The sequence below is a fragment of the Giraffa tippelskirchi genome, chromosome 9 (genome assembly GCF_054371585.1).
Source record: "Giraffa tippelskirchi isolate mGirTip1 chromosome 9, T2T-mGirTip1v1.2.pri, whole genome shotgun sequence".
Taxonomy (NCBI): Eukaryota; Metazoa; Chordata; class Mammalia; order Artiodactyla; family Giraffidae; genus Giraffa; species Giraffa tippelskirchi.
Window position 1 is genome coordinate 154,004,632 of NC_137283.1, and position 16,804 is coordinate 154,021,435.

Sequence of the window (16,804 nt, forward strand, 5' to 3'; positions counted from 1 at the left end):
TCTCCGCCACCGCCCCCACCATCTCCGCCACCGCCTCCAGGATCTCCGCCACCGCCCCCACCATCTCCGCCACCGCCTCCAGGATCTCCGCCACCGCCTCCACCATCTCCGCCACCGCCTCCAGGATCTCCGCCACCACCTCCACCATCTCCACCACCACCTCCACCATCTCCACCACCACCTCCACCACCTCCACCATCTCCACCATCTCCGCCACCACCTCCAGGATCTCCACCACCACCTCCACCATCTCCACCATCACCTCCAGGATCTCCGCCACCACCTCCACCATCTCCGCCACCACCCCCACCATCTCCGCCATCACCTCCACCATCTCCACCACCGCCTCCAGGATCCCCGCCACCACCTCCACCATCTCCACCATCACCTGCACCATCTCCACCATCACCTCCAGGATCTCTGCCACCACCCCCACCATCTCCGCCACCACCCCCACCATCTCCGCCATCACCTCCACCATCTCCACCACCGCCTCCAGGATCCCCGCCACCACCTCCACCATCTCCACCATCACCTCCACCATCTCCACCATCACCTCCAGGATCTCCACCACCACCTCCAGGATCTCCACCACCACCTCCACCATCTCCACCACCACCTCCACCATCTCCACCATCACCCCCACCATCTCCGCCACCACCTCCACCATCTCCACCATCACCTCCACCATCTCCGCCACCACCTCCACCATCTCCACCATCACCTCCACCATCTCCACCATCACCTCCAGGATCTCCGCCACCACCTCCACCATCTCCACCATCACCTCCAGGATCTCCGCCACCACCTCCACCATCTCCACCACCACCTCCAGGATCTCCGCCACCACCTCCACCATCTCCACCACCACCTCCAGGATCTCCGCCACCACCTCCACCATCTCCACCACCACCTCCACCATCTCCACCACCACCTCCACCACCGCCTCCAGGATCTCTGCCACCACCTCCACCATCTCCGCCACGTCCACCATCACCACTTTCAGCACACATTTCCATCATCAGCTCTACCACCTCCTTCATCATCACCACGTCTACCACCACCTCCACCATCACCTCGCAGAACAGCTCAAACTCTACATCACCACCACCTTTACCACCACCACTTCCACCCCTCCTCCACTTCCACCCACACCATCATAATGCCACTCTTAAGGTTTCTTATCATCTCTTTTCTATATACCCTTTCTTCTCTTCCCACCTTCATATTCTCCTCTCCTGCTTCACTCTGACCTTTTCCAACCTGGACTTCCTTATGTGCCTGAGTCATAGAGATAAGGCAGACACTGCCGGACCACACTCGTTTTATGAACAATCCCAATCATTCATTCATTCATCCCACAAACACTGACTGAGAGTATGACAGGCACTGCTCTGAGCACTGAAGAGTCCAGTAATTCTTCCATTTGTAGCATTTTCTTCAATACCAAAGAGCTTATAGGATTTTCTTCACTTTCACACACCATTTACCCCATTAAACTTGCTTGGGTTCCCAACTCATTCTGCCTGGCCTCCACAGCAGATGGAAAGCAGAAGTGAAGCACTCAAAAAGCATACACAAGTAAAAAGGAAAGTCTCAGGCAATAGTCATGAAGTAACTTCTTATCACTCATTGCCACAGCAAGCCACCACAGGAAAGAACTTCCTATTTCCATACGGCTTAATGCCGCTTGCCTGTAAGAGTTCACACATGGACTCTCTTCATAAAAGACACTTGATATATAAAGAGAGGAGAGAGATATTTAAAAATAAAGAATGAGTACACCAATAAATATACAAGCTGAAGTCCTTTTTCTTCTCACTTGCACGATGTGAGCAGAAGGAAACCTATGTTCTTTCTGTTTCTATTTCCAAGTCAGATTTTAATTAGCCATAGAGGAATCCGAGTCTGTGTATGACTATACAATGCCTAAGACAGTACTAAGAACACACAGGCCCCTACACACTAATAAATTCCAGTACTACAGTCAGCAATGCCTGGGTGGCTTATAATCCTGTCTCTTACGATTAAATTTCTTTCATACATTCACAAGCAAAGAAAACCAAACGTTCCAGACATCCTGGGTAAAAACCTCTGAACCAGCATTACCTAAGTTCCCATTTTCAGAGATATCTTATCAAGCCTGTGACTTTTTATCTAAAAGTAAAATCCCCTCCAGCGGTGTGCATACAAAGGAGGATTCTCTACAAAGAACACACCTTCTTAAAAGAGGGTGGCCACAGTGTTTTTCCCAGATGAATTCCTCAGGACCCACACACAGGCTGAACTGTGTTTTTCTAAATCAAACCCGTGGTCTGCAGTCCCAGCAGTTATCAATACAGCATCCACTACAGAAATAGAGGAAAGGAGAGTTCACAGTTCTCTCCTTCAAAACTCTAACAGAGTTAGTGTCTGTAGCACTGGACTTCCCAACAGCAAGTTTATGAAGAGCTGAGCAAACATGACATCCCAAGAGTCACATCTTACTCACAGCTCACTATTTTAAAGAGAGTGCCAGAGTATCCATTGCTTCACCACCTTGAGATGCCAAGAAATTACTTTATACGTCAGCCAAGGAGTGGTTTTACTTACATGCAATAAAAGGAGAGTAAATCCAAGCACCAGCTCTTTATCCCTGAATTCAGAAAATTCATAATACTCTGACGTCAAGGTTGAGGATTCCACCATATGCGGCCACAGCTCAGGCGGCTCCACAGGGCGACCATTAGAAGCTGGCCAGAGAATAAAGCTCTTTCGAAAGAAGAGGAAGTGTCATCTCTACTTCCCCAATCTCGTTGTTCTTCCTTCTTATTGTTAATAAGCCTTCCTTGATTCCAAAACCCAGGACACAATTCATGTAAATTAGTTACGTCCCCTCTGGCAGACTCCATTGATCACTAAACACTATGTTCATTTCCAGGACACACGGTGGGAAACAGTACATGGTTTTGCATTCTCATTTTGGAGGCAAAGATGTTTATTTGCAGGTGAGGGTGGGGTGGGGTGGGGTGAGGTCATCTGCAGAGCTGTTCCCGGTGTGTTTAGTTAAAATGCCGCTTTTTTTATCATCAACCTCTTTTAGCTCAATGTTCTTTTGCATTTCCCTTCTTTCTCATCTCCTAGTGTTCATATTACTCCTAAATAGATGACACAGATAAATGTGCAAAAAGTATCTTATGTTAAAAATAAGTCAGCCTGCCTTTCTCTTGTAGCATAATTAATAGATTCTCTAACTTTAAAACTTTTCTTTCACATGCTCGAAAAGGAAAATGACAGGGGAAAATTACAGAGACCTGAACTCACCACCAGTAAATGCCTGCCCTCCAACTTCTCTTTTTCAATACCAGCATCTTGTCTCCTTATACCTTCTTGAGGAAAGAACATAATCTCATTGTACTTATGGTCCACTTTCAACGAAAAGGAATCAAATCATTAGAAACAGGCTCATGACCGTGCAGTTTCCCAAAATGTGGTCACTAGATCATTAGCACATGTATTAGTCATCTATCGCTGTAGAGGCTGAAAACAACAGACACCTATTACTTCTTAGTTTCTGAGTGCCAGGAATCGGAACCCAGCTCAGCTGGAGTCTCCACAAGGTTACAGCCAAGGAGTCAGTAACCATCTCAAGGAAAGGAAACGCCTTCAATCTCACCCACATGGCTGTTGGTAGGATTCAGTTTCTCAAGGGCAGTAGGATTGATGACCTCCATTCAGTGCCAGCTGTTACCCCGTGGGTCTCCCTTCAGTCAGTTCAGGACATGGCAGCTGGCCTCATCAGAGCAAATAAGTGAGAGTGAAAGAGAATGAGAGTGAGGAGTCCGGCTCCTGTTAAATCCGCATGTGTCCTCTTTGAGACCGGATCACAGGTAATTATGAAGGCTCTCCCTGGAAGGCTTCACAGAGATCCTGCCCGCCCCCCACCGGACTTGGTGACTGCAGGACACCCCAGCATCTGAGGGGAGTTGCGGTCAAGGCCCCAGGCCCCCGTCAGTCCTGCTCTGTGGCCTGTTTACATTCCAGAGGCATTTTACCTGAGGCCTCACTCAGGGCAGGGTCCTCTTCTGGGGCCTCTGCTAGAGGCCTCCTTATGAAGGGAGGTAGGGAAATCCCCATTATTCAGTTAGGATCCGTCTATTCCTGGCCCTCCTCCCACATACCTACAGGCACCTCAGGGGCCATAAAACTGCCGAGTCTTTTCTTTGGGGATGGCAAACGGCTGGGGAAACAATGGAAACAGTGACAGAGTTTATTTTCTTGGGCTCCAAGATCACGGTGGACAGTGACTGCAGCCCTCAAATTAAAAGACCCTTGCTTCTTGGAAGAAAAGTTATGACAAACCAAGATGGCATATTAAAAAGCAGACACATTACTTTGCCAACAAAAGTCCATCTAGTCAAAGCCATGGTTTTTCCAGTGGTCATGTATGGATGTGAGAGTTGGACCATAAAGAAGGCTGAGCACCGAAGAATTGATGCTTCTGAACTGTGGTGTTGGAGAAGACTCTTGAGAGTCCCTTGGACTGCAAGGAAATCAAACTAGGCAATCCTAAAGGAGATCAGTCCTGAATATTCACTGGAAGGACTGATGCTGAAGCTGAAGTTCCTATACTTTGGCCACCTGATGCAAAGAACTGACTCAATGGAAAAGACTCTGATGCTGGCAAAGATTGAAGGCAGGAGGAGAAGGGGACGATAGAAGATGAGATGGTTGGATGGCATCACTGACTCAGTAGACATGAGTCTGAGCAAACTCCTGGAAATGGTGAAGGACAGGGAAGCCTGGCATGCTGCAGTCCATGGGGTTGCAAAGAGTCTGACACACCTGAGCAAGTGAACCACAGCAACAGTGAGACAATTCCCACACCAGTCCCAACCCTCCACTGTGCCCCTTCCTAAACCTTCCTCCAGTTGTAGACTCGCCTGTGCCTTCACAGTGAGTGACCTTTCCTTTGTGGCTTGTTACTCCAACCCCTGACAACTCAGCTCTCCCTTGCCCAGCTCAGTGGACCTCCTGACAGAAAGCGAGTGTGAGCAAGACAGAAGTCACAATCTTCAGTAACTTTATCTCAGAAGTGATATCCTAATACTTTTCTCACATTCTGCTTGTTAGAAGCTAAATTCTTGATCCAATCTACACTCTAGGAGGCAGAACTCTATAAAGCATGCATTCCAGGAGGTGGGGCTCACACAGGTTTATTTAGATAAAGTATACAAAATTGTATCCAAACTGAAGTTGTTCCTGTCCATCCAAATATTAACAAAAGGGAAGACTCACCTAAAGATATAATCCTCAGTATAGTCATACCAGTAAGAGAAAATCTGAGACTTTCATCCAGGCAGTAAATCAGCCTGTAGCCCACTCCAGTCATTACCAAGATTACACTGCTCAGACCTGGACACCTAATGATCTCCATCATTCCATCTCCAAGAAACAAAGTACCACATAAGAAAATCCTAAATGACACTATAAAACTAGTTTAGAATCTGGAAGGTGGCTGAAGCAATTTCATTAAAAAAAAAAAGTATAACTTTTTACCTAATCACAGGCATGAGAAAACCTCAACACAAGCCCAGAGTTGGACCTTTCTGTAAGTTTATATAGGTTTATATAGTCACCTTAATCATTTGTCCTATTAGGATCAGAACTCCCTGACACCTGGCCCTTCTCCTCTTAAGGGTCAATGAATCTGCTCCTTCCAAGGATGACAAGGCAGAGTTTAATTGCATGGAGCCCACACCAACCCCGCCAGACACAAAAGCAGGTCACTCCCTCCATCTTCCTTTGTGAACATGAACTACTTAGACCAGGTCAAACAGAGGGACTGTTTCCTGGTGCACAACCACTTGGGATGAGGAAAGAAGGGTCATTCTGGGTGGAGAAGTAAATAAGTCTAAGACCTAAATTGACTTTGGATCTTCCTAATGTAAAGAGGTGCTGATAACAGCTGACAGAGACCAGCGTCACTGGATTTGCAGCTTAACTGTCAGTAGATTAAGGGCAACATTCTCAAAAGCAAAGTGGAAATCCTCTGTAGGCATGGTTTGTGTCTCTGTTTTTTCAGAAGTTATTTAATTTATAGATTAAACATAGTCTGCATTCCAACACCCCCCATTCCTCACCATCCAATGTCAATAAAAACTACATGTAAGTGTTGAGGGAACAAAGAAAGAGAATATATAACCAAGTTACTACCTCATTCAAAGCTTTGCCTTTGAGGAATAAATAATCGTTTGAAAACTAGTTCAGTTTCTGGTCTCAGACATCCTTTCATTTCTTTATATTAATTTCATGGGATGATAAAAATTAAATCAAATCTGTGAGGAGTGACAGAATTATAAGAAGATGCTGTACATTTTGACCAGGGATACAGTGAAAGTTCTGCCAGTGGCTTCTTGCTTTAGCAACATCTGTTTCTAGGCAGTTCTGCCTCGTCTTTTCCCTGTGCTGAGTTGTCCTCTAGTGCTCTGCATTCGCTCGTCTTTTCCCTGTGCTGAGTTGTCCTCTAGTGCTCTGCATTCGGCAATAGCAATGCAAAAGTAATAGATGGCATGAAAAGTATTCAGTGGCATCAGTAGCAGGGCCTTGTTTCTCATCAGGCTTTAAATGCCATCTTCAAAGACATCCTCAAAGGGCATGTAATTTACAACTGTGGGGCCAGGATTGGAGCCACTGAAATCCTCCAAGCATAATCACCTGATTTATAGAAGTGGAATCCTCCTCTAGTCCTTCCAGTTCAAGATGGGCTTACCACAGATTTCCTTTTTTTTTTTTTTACCCTTTTCCCTCCTTCCCAAGACTCCATTAAAATGATAGGAAAAGTAGAAAAAACATATAAGCCCACAATGCTACTTCTGCAGAAGCAAAAATGGGGGAAGAGCATTACAACTTGAGAGATCTCAATAAATTTCTGGAAGATGGGATGACGGAGGAGGGGGAAGAGATGAAGGAGGGCTGGGGAGTCACAGAATTCCATCGGTGAGTAGGACGCCATGGTGGGGACAAGGGCCATCTGTGATGCAGAATGCCTGAGAGGACCGAAACTCAAAAAGCCAAGAGGAGGCGGAACATCTAAGTAAGCAAGGAGGAAGAAAATCGGAAGATTCATTGAAAGTCTCTAAGAACCCAGCCTTCTCCCATACCTCTATGCCAAACACCTCTATAGGCCCAGCCTTTACACAGCAAGCACACACAATCCTGCAGGCAGCATTTCACTCTTCCCTGAGCAATATCATGAGGGATTATTCTTTAAAAAAATGTAAAATTATACAGAGAATACAGACAATTATGTGCATATGGGTGCTTCAGAGGGAAACCACCACATTCTGGAATGACAGTGTCACTCAAGACAGCTAGGGCATAACATATCTCCTTTTTGGGTAAACAAGAAATGTAAAAAAGAAGGGAAAATGACCTTCTAATCGGTATCCTTACAGATATTTATGAAGATGGTGTATCCATAAAAAAATAACAGGCTGTTAAGAAAGATAAATAATCTGAGGACAAGATAGAACCCTTAGATATTATAAATATGACTGCAAAATAAAGATTTTAATGGAAGGCTTGGATGATAAATTCAAGTAAATCTTTCAGGAAATGTTACTCAATGACTTCATCAAAGAAATAGCATGAAAGATTTCCCTTAAGTGAGGTTCAAGAGTATTTGTATTAAAAAGTCTCATCGAGGGCCCAGGAGAAAGAGTTTCAACTTACAGTCAAATTCCCAAACACCAAAGACAAAGAAAAAAATCCTAAAATCTCCCAAATAGAAAAAAACAAGTCACTTCCACAGAAACTAGAAACAGAAGGGTTCCAGACTTCTTTGGAAGTAGAACTCAGGGTTAGAAGGCAAGTGAGTAAAACCTCTGCAGGATCTTAATCTTATACTATTTTCATTCAATCACACAATCAGCAAACATCTTGGCACACCATTCCAAGGGTTACAGCAGGGATTGAATGATAGGAGAACCCTGCCCTCAGGATCCTTCCAATCAGGATGGTGTGCTCTCTACACAAAATCAGCCACATCCACCCTGGATGCAAGGGGAGTGTAGGGGAGAATGGAGACATGTATATGTATGGCTGAGTCCCTTTGCTGTCCACCTAAAATGATCACAACATTGTTAACTGGCTATACTCCAACACAAAATAAAAAGTTAAAGTTAAAAAAATAAGCCACATCTAATGTGTTAGGTAGTAATAAATGCTAAGAAGGGAAAAAAAAAATAAAGCAGGGTAAGAAATTTAAAAAAAAAGCAGAGACATTACTTTGCTGACAAAGGTCCATCTAGTCAAAGCTATAGTTCTTCCAGTAGTCATGTATGGATGTGAGAGCTGGACCATAAAGAAAGCTGAGAACCAAAGAACTGATGTTTTTGAACTGTGGTGTTGGAGAAGACTCATGAGAGTCCCTTGGATTGCAAGGAGATCCAACCAGTCCATCCTAAAAGAAATTGTCCTGAATATTCATTGGAAGGACTGATGCTGAAGCTAGCTGAAGCTCCAATACTTTGGCCACCTGATGCAAAGAACTGACTCATTGGAAGAGACCCTGATGCTGGCAAAGATTGAAGGCAGGAGGAAAAAGGGACAACAGAGGATGAGATGGTTGGATGGCATCACTGACTCAGTGGACATGAGTTTGAGCGAACTCCAGGAGTTGGTGATGGACAGGGAAGCCTGGCGTGCTGCAGTCCATGGGGTCGCAAAGAGTCAGACACGACTGAGAGACTGAACTGAACTGAAAAAATACATGGAGTACAAGGAGAGAATCAGGCTAAAAATTAGATGAGGTGTCCAGGGAAGGACTCACAAAGAAGGTGACCTCTGGGTAAAGATCTGAAAGAAGTGGAGTGAGCCAGCAGACATCTGAAGAAAGAGAGCGACTGGAAGAGGGAAGAGCAGATGCAGAAGTCCAGAGACCCCGAAGCCTGAGTGATGACGGGCAAGAGGAATAGCAGGGAGATGAGTCTGACCAGAGTAGAGGAAAAGCATTCAGGAAAATGAAGTAAGGCCATACAGAGTTACGGTTTGGTTACATGGTGTCACAGTGAGAACCTGGGTTTTGACTCTGACCACCTAAACTAGCAGTCAGTCAGTAAGCTTTGTCTGTAAAGGGTTAATTAGTAAATATTTAAGTAGTAAATGGCTGCAGATCACTATTCACCTCTGCTGCAGCCTGAAGGCAGCCATAGACCACATGTCAATGAATAAACAAGACTGTGTTAGAATAAAACTTTATTTATCGTCACCAGAATTTGAATCGCATATCATTTTCATATGCCACAAAATATTCTTCTTCCTTTGGGTTTTTTTTCCATTCATTTAAGAATGTCAAATACTATCCTAACTTCTGAGCTGTACAAAAACCAGACAGCAGCTATGTTTGGCCCATGGACAGAAGCTTGTTGATCCTGAACTAAGCTATCAATTAAGTGTGAAGGCAGAACGTGCTTATTTTCAGACCCAGAAAAGGTGACTCAGAAAGATGACCTCCTACAACCCTTTCCTAGGAAGTTCTTTGGTGATGTAGCCTGGCAAATGGGGGGAATAAACCAGACAACGAAGAAGCAGAATCCAGGGAAGAGAAGACCAAGCTTAGGAATGGAGTGAAAAGAAGCAATGAAGTACCTGACGTAGAGACTGAAGCATGGGGGAAATGTCTTCAAAAGCAAACTTTCTGGGAGAAAAAAATGGAATCACAGATTGTGGTACTATCCTTGAAAATATGGAGTAAGCTAAGGGTCAGTAGAGAATTGAAAATACAAATTGAAAAAGTAATTAGAATACATCAAAAATAAAAAACAGTGAAAGAACTGAATGTTGATTACTCTATATAATTTGGCTGTAAAGTAAGCAATACTTATATAGTCATGACAATGCTATACTCACAGCAGATTTCCAACATTGAGAATAAAGGTATGGAGAAAATATAAAATTAGGAAAGAGAGTAAATAAGCCTTGATAATATAAAAGTTAAAACATGCTAGGCTATACAAAACAACAGCCACTAACTATTGAAATATAATTTTGGTTAACTAAGATGAAATAAATTTAAAACTCCAGTTCCTCGGTCACACTAGCTGCATTTCAAGTGCTCAAGATGACTTGTGGCCAGTGGCTACCACACTGGACAGCATAAGTATGGAACATCTCCACTAATGCAGAAAATTCCACTGGAGAATTTGGAAAGTGGAAAGAGAGCTTTGAAGTGCTAACTATGTGAGGAGTCAGGAGATGCTATACAGGCATCATTACAAAGTGTAAGCATATTGTTCAAAAAGGTCACCCAAGTTACAGCAGAAACTAACACAATATTAATTTTATTCCGTGAAAAAAAGTGGATGAACCTAGAGCCTATTATACAGAGTGAAGTAAGTCAGAAAGAGAAAAACAAATATCGTATTATTAACGCATATATATGGAATCTAGAAACATGGTACTGATGAATCTATTTGCAGGACAGCAATGGAGACGCAGACAGCGAGAACAGACTTATGGACAAGGGTGGGGGAGGAAAAAGAGGGTGAGATGAATGGAGAGGGTATCATGGAAGCTTATACACCACCATATGTAAAACAGATAGCCAGTGGAAATTTGCTGTATGACTCAGGGAACTCAAACTGGGGCTCTGTAACAACCTACAGGAGTGGGAAAGCGTAGGAGGTGGGAGGGAGGTTCAAGAAGGAGGGGACACACATCTATGACTAATTCATGTTGATGTATGGCAGAAATCAAGCCAACATTGTAAAACAATTAAGCTTCAATTAAAAATAAACAATTTTTTTTTTAAATGTATCTAAAATGCACACACCAAAAAAAGGAGCGGGGGGAAGTCACCCAAGTAACCAACACTAAAGCACTGAAAATGGAGATTGTATTATCATGGAATGAGGAAGGTGCTGAGGATGGTGTTCTCAAGTGAGCCAAACCCTCACCTCTTGTCCTCTGAGGTCAAAAGGTAACATCTGAAATGACATCAACAACAACAAAAAGACCGTGCACACTGGTGTAAAGAAATCACAAGAAGAATTAAAAACAAAAGAGCTAAGTGGGAAGCCTGTCATCGGGTTGGAGTGGAGAGGGCTGAAACAGAGGGAAAGTGCTTGTCCCTTAGCTCCCCTTGACTGATCACTCAGCCAGACCTAGCTACCATCCTTCAAGGTTTAGCCCCGGAGTCATTTGCTCAGGGAAGCATTCCCCATCCTTCAGACTGAGCTTTTCCCTCCTCGTTGCTCTCACAGCATTCTGTACAAAATCTCGAATTATGCTTGATTATCATTATATTTATAAGCACATGTGACATGTGTCTTCTCAAGTCCTGGTCCTTAGAAAGGCCCAAGTTCTTGGTTTAATGCTTTAACATCCCCCTTTCACAATTCTCAATAATCCATGGACAAGGGTTCCCATGTTCTTGCTTTGAACTGGGACCTGCTAACTATGCAGCTGCCCTGTTTGGAAGTTTCCCTCCTAACTGGACTGTCAGCTCTTTGAAAGCAGGGGTGGATTGTTTTTTAAATTTGTATCCCCATAAACTAGCATAAGGCCCTCAGTAAATCACCATTCTCATAACTGATATTTATGCATATTTTACTTGTGAGGGCTATAATTTTATACTCTAAGATCCAAGAACATAATCTATCTTTCAGGAAAGCTGTGATTTCTAGTATGCCAGGGGTCACCCTAACACCATCCATAAAGCATCTCTGACTCTTTCTCGGGTGGCTGAAATGCCATAATTACAGCTTTATTCCTTTCTTTTTAAGACGTTTCCTTCACTTTACTGTCGATCCCTCTGGGAGGGCAGCCTTTAAGCTCCACTAGTGAGCCTAAAACCAATATGAATTTGTTAGATCCTTTCAGTTCAGACAGAAACAACCCTATTCCAAAAGCAGGCAAATCATTTCAAGATCACACTTTGAACACAACCCTCAGCTGTGTTACTGATTTAGGACCATGTTGGTAAAACATATATATACAAATAACTCAGCTTCCTGAACCTCTGCATATCAGTGCATATCAGTGAAGTGAAAATGTTAGTGTGATACATGAAAATAGATCAATATTCAAGATTCCAAAAAAAAACCCCATCCATCCAAAACATATGACATCATCTCTAATTTCTGCCTGACCTGAAATATTTTTTCAACCTTTTCCACTAATAACCCTTACTTTATTTATTATTTATTACTATTACATACTATTCAAGATTGAAGGCAGAAGGAGAATGGGGCAGCAGAGGATGACATGGTTAGATAGCATCTCTGACTCAATGGAGATGAATTTGAGAAAACTCCAGGAGACAGTGAAGGACAGGGGAGCCTGGCATGCTGCAGTCCATGGGGTTGCAAAGAGTCGGACACAGCTTAGAGACTGAACAACAGCAGCAAACGGTATCTGACTCTTTGTGACCCTAGCCCACAAGGCTCCTCTGCCCATGGAATTCTCCAGGCAGGAATACTGGAGCGTGTTGCCATTTCCTTCTCCAAGGGATCTTCCCAACCCAGGGATGGAACCCAAGTCTGCAGTGTCTCCTGCATTGCTAGGCGGATTCTTTACCACTGGGCCACCTGGGAAGCCCAGTTTATGAACAGATATTCATAGAGATGAATAGTATATTTTTACCTGAGTCTAGAAACAAAGTATTTTTGGCATGGCTTTAATATACATTAAAGTATCATTACTTCCGAATGTATCCTATAAATCTCTTTTGTTTAAAAGTTTATAAAGAACAAGTTACCATTTCAGAAAATCACAATAGCACTGGAAGGCCTGCTTATGGAATCAGTCTTGTGTACACTTGTATTAGTAGCCATTAGGTTACACTGATTTGACATAAGGATGAGGATACGGTGAGTTAGGTGTTCTTCAAAAGCCAAATATCCTTTCAAATATCAACGATACTCAGTTGAATATCTTACTTAAATAAAAAATTACTCCTTATAAATCAGGCTAAGGGTCTGACTATTTCATTTGTTTTCCTAATGTGATTAAGTCTGAGCATTTATATATTAAAATATAAATTATTTTATTATAAACTACTTTTACTTCCTCCTTATATCTCACTGAGGACATTATGAGTTAACAGAGAGCTTATTGTGTGCCATACGATATTAAGAGCTGAACATATGACTCACTTGTGATCCTCACAATAACCCCTTGAGATGGGTATTCTTACCCCCATCTCAGAGAGGAGAAACTAAGGCACAGAGAGGTCAGGTAACTTCCCCACAGTCCCATGGCAGAGGTGGGATTTGAACCTGGGCAAGCTGGCTCTAGGCCTCCTGCCCTTAGTCAAATTACTGTACTGCATTGTATCGTATTGTTTGTTTGTTTAAGTTTAAAGGTAAGTAGGGGTTTCCTGGTGGCTCAGATGGTAAAGAATCTGCTTGCAATGCAGGTGACCTGGGTTTGATCCCTGGGTGGGGAAGATACCCTGGAGAAGGGAATGGCAACCCACTCCAGTATTTTTGCCTAGAGAATTCCAAGGACAGAGGAGCCTGGCAGGCCACAGTCCATGGGGTCACAAAGAGTCGAACACTACTGAGAGACTAACACAGACACAGGATATTTTTTTAAGCTTATAAGTAGGCTATATCATTTATGAATCTCATTCCAAGCTAGTAAAGGGGACATTTCCACATATTTTATCAAGAAAAGGAAAAAATTGAGCTGGATAAGGAGGAGAACCAGTGGCATAGTTGAGAACTGAAGCTGATGAGAAAGAAAAGTAACACGAAATATAAGTGGAAGTACAGCTGGGACTGGGCACGGCTCACCTGCCAAGCCAAGGGGTGTGGGATGAGTTGTGTAGAAGGATCCCAATCCCCTTGAATATAAAGCACCCTGTATATAATCTAATTTCCTAATATTCTATTATTTTTCTCTGAAGAAATCTTCTCCTTATTAAAATAAGGAAGATTTTGAAAGGCATGGATGTTTTTAACTATAAACCCCAATGTACAATGCCTGGTATCTGATGATCAAGTAATGTTGGTTGAATTATTTATATGTTCCAGTATTAAGGACTGAATGTAAAAGCTTGGTGCTTGGCCTCTCTCTTTCTCTCCCTTCCAGTCCTCAGTCACTTGTTTAGTAGGAAAATCAACAGCTCCAACCTGATTCCTTTGGAATCTTCCTCTTAACCAGCAAAGATCCCCATATCAGTCTCACCTAATGGGTTGTTTTATCAGCTTTCAGAAACCCCTATGCTTATGAATTAAAAGCTTAAAATAACCATTCCCTGTTTCAGTGAATGAGTTGATAAATGGGGCAACTTTAGCCTTTTAGCAAGCTGCTGACAAATCCCATAGAGTCTGCAATGCTGTTGGTTGAGAACCTTGTAAACCATCTTTGAATCAAGCAGTAATCAATAGGAAGAAGGCCATGCCCAGGTGGGACACAACATCTCAGCCACACTTACCTTACTCAGCCTTGAGGACAGGACAAAGTCAATATTCTGTAGGTGAGGCCAGGGCCCACCTCAGGCACACAGGCCTGGTTAGCGAATCAGGCCTTTGACAAGTGAGGGTCGCATCTCTCAGCCACAAATGCTTCTCCCAAACGACTTCTTCTAACACTCCTGAGCACTCTTTACCCATCTCCTACGTTTCCAGCCATTATTGTGGCTCAGAGGCTCAGCTCCACTGGATCTTCCATGCCATGTATGAGTGCCAACCAGCAGCAGACAGTTTGGAGCCTGCAAGGATGGATAGTGGTGGAGGCAGGGTAAGAGACTCTAAAAAAGATGATCAAAGAATTGGACATACAAACAATGGGGTAGGTGCTGGAAATATTTTTAAATATATATCTGCAGCAAGATTTCTAGTATACATTGTTTGTTGAATTTTCAAGATGTTACCAGCAACTAGAGACAGTATAGAATGAAGACAGAAGTGTTAAAGAACAAAGATCCGTCTAGACATAGGACTTACTGATAGTTTCTTCAAAACCTACAAGTCCAAAAATTCATGGCACAGTAAACTGAAGTACTTCTATGATAATAATTCACTATACACTATAAATTCCTAGAAACCAAGGCCAGTATCTTCTTCACTGATATATCTCACAATGCTCAGCATGCAGCAGACCCTCCATGAATATTTGTTGAAAAAATGAAGGAAAGATGGACAAAGTAAAGAAACAATGTAAGTGGATGTGTCAGTTTCCCATTGCTCTTTTTTTAATTTTTTCATGTGTTCTATTTTTAAAGTCTTCATTGAATTTATTACACTATTGCTTCTCTTTTATGTTCTGGTTTTCTGACCTGGAGACATGTTGCGGACCCATGAACTGTAGCCCACCAGGCTCCTCTGCCCATGGAATTTTCCAGGCAAGAATACTGGAGTGGGTTGCCATTTCCTACTCCAGGGGATCTTCCAGACTCAGGGATTGAACCCTAGTCTCTTGCATCTCCTGCACTGGCAGGAGGATTCTTGACCACTAATGCCACCTGGGAAGCCCCTTTTAAAGTCTTATTGAATTTATTACAATACTGCTTCTGTTTTATGTTCTGATTTTTTGGCCCCGAGGCATGTGGGATCTTACTTCCCTAACCAGGGATCGACCCCACACCCCCTGCATTAGAAAGCAAAGTCTTAATCACTGGACCACCAGGGAAGTCCCTCCCATTGCTTTTGTAACAAATCACCGGAAACTCAGGGACTTAAAGCATCATAGCCCTATTACTGTCCTACAGTTGTGAAAGCCACAGGTTCCGGATGGTCTGTCAGGGCTGGACTCCTTCTGGAAGCTCTAAGGAGAGCCGCTTCTTTGCTTTTTCCACCTCTAAAGGCTGCCTTCACTTTTGGCCCACTGTCCCCATATCACTCCAACCTCCGCTTCTGATGTCAAATCACCTCTTGCTCTGACCTTCCAACCTCTCTCTTGTAAGGACCCTGTGACTGCACCAGGCCCACTAGGATAATCCAAAATAATCTCGCCATCTCAAGATCCTTAACTTAATCATGTCTGCAATGTCCCTTTGCCAGGTGAAATAACATATTCATAGACTGCTTCCCAGGTATGCTAGTGGTAAAGAACCTGCCTGCCAATGCAGGAGACATAAAATGATATGTGCATTTGACCCCTGGGTCAGGGAGATCTCCTCCCTGGAGCAGGGAATGGCAACCCACTCCAGTATTCTTGCCTGGAGAATCCCACGGACCTCTAGAGAAGCCTGGCGGACTACAGTTCATAGTGTCTCAAAGAGTTGGACATGACTGAAGCAACTTAGCACACACTAGGATTAGAACGTGGACTTCCCTGGGTGACTCAGACGGTAAAGAATCCTCGGGTTCGATTCCTGAGTCAGGAAGGAAATGACAACTCCAGTATTTTCCAGCCTGGGAAATCCCATGGACAGAGGAGCCTGGTGGGCTATAGTCCATGGGGTCGCAAAGAGTCGGACATCACTTAGCAACTTAACAACAACAACAACAAGCCAAAGCGAGAGAGGCATTAGACTTTTTTTTTCCAGATCCCTATCTATCCTCAGGAGTAAATCACCAAATTTTATCATTTTAATCTTCTTCCAACTCTGCCAGCCACCTCATTCCACCTGCAGGTCTTGTCCTCGGCAGATCTTCGATACCTTTTCGACCAACCCCCTCACCTCTAACGGATCTCGCCAAGTTATCCTCCCTGATTCGAGTAACCCCTTAAAGACACACATCTGTCCCTCCCCACGAGTTGCATATAACACCAAAAAAATATTTGCTGGAATAGTTGTTGAACATAACTGGTGCTAATAGGTACTGATTTGAAAAAAAAAAAAAAATTCTTCAAAAACCAGATCCTATCATCT

General features: G+C 43.4%; 1 protein-coding gene across 14 annotated transcripts in view; it reads right to left on the reverse strand.

Moving 5' to 3' along the window:
* IPCEF1 (interaction protein for cytohesin exchange factors 1) overlaps positions 1-16,804 on the reverse strand; it is a 204,801-nt gene that overhangs the window by 162,056 nt on the left and 25,941 nt on the right. For 4 of the 14 annotated variants that reach the window (XM_081530340.1, XM_081530332.1, XM_081530334.1 and 1 more), the window contains one exon: positions 14,423-14,698. The exons of 9 other annotated variants lie outside the window; for them this stretch is intronic. The gene's annotated coding sequence lies outside the window, so the exon portion shown is untranslated. Of the gene's footprint in view, positions 1-2,592; positions 2,935-14,422; positions 14,699-16,804 lie in introns of those variants that run through there. One more of the 14 variants, XM_081530335.1, reaches the window with a different exon arrangement.